The sequence below is a fragment of the Gavialis gangeticus genome, unplaced genomic scaffold, assembly GCF_001723915.1.
Source record: "Gavialis gangeticus isolate Ggan-Ray unplaced genomic scaffold, GavGan_comp1, whole genome shotgun sequence".
Taxonomy (NCBI): domain Eukaryota; kingdom Metazoa; phylum Chordata; order Crocodylia; family Gavialidae; genus Gavialis; species Gavialis gangeticus.
In genome coordinates this window covers 39,907,826-39,912,737 of record NW_017729000.1, presented here as the reverse complement: position 1 = coordinate 39,912,737, position 4,912 = coordinate 39,907,826, and the positions used below count along the sequence as shown (strand labels likewise).

The following is a 4,912-nucleotide window of genomic DNA, read 5'->3' as shown; positions in this document are numbered from 1 at the left end:
AATTACAGAGAAAAGTTTGAAATTGTGATCCTAGTATAATGTAAGAACGCAAAATAAAATGTACTTCAATAAAAATGACCCAAAATATATTGTTTCTCAGGACTTCTAAATCTATTTTATGGGTTTTAGGGCCTTGATTCACAGTTTATGAATTTTTGGGGTTTGCCAATCCTGGATTCCCTCAGAAAGTTTCCTCCAGGTAACATTGCTGCGGGGGGGGGGGGGCGGGGAGGAAGGAACATAATTTCCCCCACTTTTCCCATAACCCCAGAGGTCTGGATCATCTGGGGTCATGGGTGGATCCAGAATTTTGGAACTGGAGGTGCCAGATGAGCAACATGTGCTGTGGGGGTAGCTGCCCTGGCTCCCCCTGCCCTCCCACTCCTCCTCACCCCCCTAGATATGAGGGCAGGCAGATTGTCCCATAGGAGCAGCAGCAAAGAATTAAGTTCAAGCAGATAAGAATCTTTCCTCCTTAATCCCTTCCCTTCCACACTCTATTGCGTGTTACTTCCCCTCCTCTCCCATTCAGTCCCTCACTTGCCTGCTACTGCTGCTGCTGCTGCCCACAGATGACCTGTAGGCAAGTGTGGGGGGCTCCAGAGCTGCTTCTGTCCTGCAACAGCAGGCTGCACATAAAGCCAGGCCTGGCTAGTGACTGCCTCGGCAGTGGTAGTGGCAGTCACACGTTCCCTTCCCCAGAGTCTGCTCCTGGGCTGTCCAGGAACATTGGTTGAACTAGGCAAGGAGGAGTGACCCACCAGCAAGGTTCTTGCTAAGGTGCGCATGTGTGTAGCCATGCACAACTAAAAGTGTGGCTAGGAATGACAGGGGAGGGAATGTGCTGAGCATGGAGGGGAAAAGAGGGGAGAAATATTACATGCTTTGGGGACTTATAGTCCCTGGCTGCTGTTCCTGGTGTGGTGGACTGAAAGAGAGTGCATCCTTGCTGCTGTACCCCACTTGGATCCACACATCTGGAGGGCGCTCATCCTCCGGACAATCTAAATTTGAGACCCCTATCTGTTTCAGTGCATTAGCTCCATGTTCCTCCTACCATCCTTGATTGTATTTCTCCACACTGTCATTCTGCTTAAGATTCACATGCTTACCACTGCCCTGAAACCCCCAAAGTAAGGTTCCACAGTGCTGAGGGACTCAGCACAATTTAGTGTTATCTCAAGGTGAGTTCACTTTTTATTGGATTCACGGCTGATTGTCAGGTGAGATTCACATCTCCAGGTATACTTGATCAAGAAGTTGGCTTCAGTTCTTACTGTAATGTCAAAAACTCATGAGATACATTCATCCTGGGATTTAAACAAGATGAAGTGATGCTCAGGTAGGTTCTCCAGAAAAAAGTTGCATGGAAATAGCTTAGCCCAAATTCCAAGAAGCTGCAAAAATATTGATCAGGAATGTATAACTCACTTACAAATATGGATTGTATTTGTTACTCAGGGGGAAAAAAATAAAACCTCCAAACTTTGAGAAAGTTGCGTTTCAAATTTTTAGGGCTCTCTGGCATATTATGTAAAAGCTGTCTTTTTTTGCAATGTTACAGGCACTTTGAGTTGCAGAAAATGTCAATATTAGACAATCTTCAATAAGCATGCCAGTCAGGCTTCCTTATTTTTGAATAATTAACATAAGCAAAAGGATTTGTAAGCTATTTATCTAAAGCCAAATAAGTTAAATAAGGAAATAAGTATGATGGCAGAGCAGAGATCAGAATATAAAATAAGTTCCAGTCTTGTGTTTAAACCACCAGCCAATTCTTCCTATAGAATGGCATTCAAAAATATAGTTATTTTTAATTATATACAAGAGTTTTAAACTTCCTGATGAACAAATAGAAAAAATTGTACATTTGCTAACAGTTGTAACTACAAGACAAAGCAAAGGAAACCTTCTCACAAAATACTAGATCTCTCGATAAACTTTTGCATGCAGCAAACATTCAGAATGTTACAATTAGTTGTAATAAAGGTTTACATTGTGTGCATGCCATGTATACCTTTTGGAAACATTCAATATATACATATAAAGGTCAATCAAAATGATAAATAACAAAAAAGGACTTTGTGGGAACAAAGGAACTGCAATCAGGGATCATGGGAATGGTCTGTTTAGTTCTGAGTCCTTTCTGGGGTATCCAAGCACATTGTGCTTTTAAGACCACTGTGTTTGGCACTTGAGAGCAAAATGAGGGATATCCTCAGAACAGCATCACAATTCCCTTTTTGTGTTTTCTGCATGCCAGTGAGAGCGGGTAGGAAGGCAGAGCTAGGACTATTTCTCCCTGGATGCACTTGGGGCATGGTGTAGTCATACCTCATGTCTAACCATTAGTAATGAGGCAGTTGCTCCAATATAGGGTAGACCCACAAAAATCCTTACCTATAAGAACTATCAATTGATTTACAATCTAAAGAATGGTGCTTATGTTTTTTATATCTTTTGGCAATGGGTTTCTCAGGGTAATCATTAGCTGTGGAAAAAAGTATTTCTGTTATCAGCTTGATTGAGTGTTCCTTAATTCTTGAATTATAACACAAGATAAATAGGGGCATCTGATTCATGTTTTGTGTAAAATTCATTATCTCATATAAAGACATGTCCCCCTTTACTGCTTTTTGTTCCAAACTGAAAGTTCAAATCATTTCAGTCTCTTCATATGGAAATTTTGTTAGCACACTAATCATTTTCATTAGCCAGTGCTGAAACCTCCCTGTTCCAGCTGTATTTTTTTGAGGAGGTAATGAGATTATTCACAAAAAAACTAGTAAGCATAAAATGTCAGTTTATTTAACACTAAAAATATTAAAATATTATCTTCCATGCATTTTTATCCATCTTAATTTTTCATTTTCTATTCTTGCTATGCCCAAAGCAGAGGTTTTCACTAAGCTGGCCAAAATGATATCCAAGTCTTTTTCATGAGTGATTTGGCTAATCTAAAAACTATATATTAATAGTTTAATTTTTTCCTTTAATATGTATTATCTTCCATTTGCCAAGAATGTATTCCATTTGCCTTCTTTCTGCCCATTCATCAACATCTGTTAGGTCCCTTTGGGTTTTCGCAGTCCTCTCTTATCCTCAGCTATCCTAAATAATCTTGATCAAGATCCCAGGGGTGTGGGTCCCCAGATATGCATGTTGGATGACAGCTGGCTGTCACTGCTGCCTAGGGCCAGCGGCAGCAGCAACCTTCCCAGTGCTGGATGCGGGCTGCACTGGCCCCAGGTGGCAGCGGCAGCCTCCTCTCATCTGGTGTGCAGATCCAGGGGCCTGCACTCCTGGGAGGAGTCTGGCACAGCCCTGAAGCCCTCCTGGGGTTGCGGGCCCCCAGATTTATGTGCCAGATGAGAGAAGGCTGCCTGCAAGTGTCTCAATCTTTACTTTGAACACTTTGAGGTGCAGGTTCCCAGAAACCCCTGCATCTATCTCTTTGAAACACAGCAGGATTCATGCCCTCAGAAGGGGCTACCATCTCTGCAATTTTCATCCAAATCAGGCAAGAAATGACAAAGTTCTAGGGATTTTCATGATTCCCCATTATAGCCTGTGACCAAAACATTGAAACGTGTTGAACCAGTGAAACAGTTTCAAGAAAATGAAATGGAACAGTGCTTTGAAACAAAATGAAATGAAACGATGAAATGAAACACTGTCCCTTTGAAATGGCAAAATGGAAGTTGAAATGAAACGGTGCTGTTTCGCACAGCCCTAGTAGTCAAGGCTCTGCACTTGCTTAGACTGGAAATAGAGGAGGGACCACACTGTCATTAACAGTCCTGAGTTGAGTTATGAACAATTGTGCAGGGAAAGCAAGAAAATTTACTTCCTATCTCACCTGCAAGGCTTCTCTGAGGATAGCTATAATCAGACTGTTAGCCTTTCTGTGCCCCTTCATCTGTAAAATGGGACAATTAATACTTAGCTGACCTTGGAGGAAAAGTCCTGGAAGTTCAAAATACCATTATTGACCTGCCCAAGGCTACATTTCTAGTTAGAATGAGTCAGGAATAAAAGTCTTGGTAAAACTCCTTGAAGCACTGAGTAAGGCTGAATTTGAGTTTCAGTGGGCGCATCTACACAAGATGCTTTACTGTGCAGTAGACTAACCTGTTGCATAGTAACGCATCACCGTCTACATGTCTGTGGCATTTACTATGCAGTAAACTAGTCTGCTGTGCAGTTAGCTAGTATCCATAAATACAGGTACTAAATTAAGTTGCAGTACTTACTGCACAGTAGCACTCATGTAGATGCAGCCACACCAGCAGGGGTCAGCAGTTCTCTGCCCCCACCTGATGCTGTGGAGCTCCCCACAGGAGTCAGGAGCCACGCAGCACTGGGACTGGGGACCTGTCTGCTTCCCCATTCAGCTGGGGGCTTACCAGCAGCTGTCCCACTTCTGGGACAGCTTCTAGACAGCCCCCAGCTGGGCAGTGACTTCCCTGAATAGCTGGGGGCTGGCTGGGACCTGTCCCACTCCTGAGGCAGCTGCCAGCATGCCTCCAACTGGACAGAGATTCCTCACCCAGTCAGGGGCTTGCTGGCAGCTGCCCCAGGAGTGGGAGAGCACCTGGTGAGCCCCCTACCGGAAAGGGAAGGCTTGCTGGGCACAGGGCTCACTGGCAGCTGTGTGTCCTGGTGTGCATGAGGCCAGGAGAGCTCTGCTGGCTGCGGCAGCAGCTGTCTCCCTGCCCATGCACATCAGGACCCCTCCTGATGTGCACAGGGTCACAAGATAGCTGCTGCTGCAGCTGGCAGAGCTCTCCTGGCTCTGTGTGCATTGGGACCACTCCATGTGCCCCCTGCCAGCCCCTGAGCTAGCACCCCAGGGGAGCCTGGAGCTCCCCCCAGCTGCTGCAAGGGGGCAGAGAAGGGTAGAAGAAGCCCT

General features: G+C 44.6%; 1 protein-coding gene across 1 annotated transcript in view; it reads right to left on the bottom strand.

The window, feature by feature from the left end:
- The window catches only part of KCNIP1 (potassium voltage-gated channel interacting protein 1), an 835,315-nt gene that overhangs the window by 160,622 nt on the left and 669,781 nt on the right, over positions 1–4,912 (bottom strand). The gene's annotated exons all lie outside the window — the stretch shown is intronic.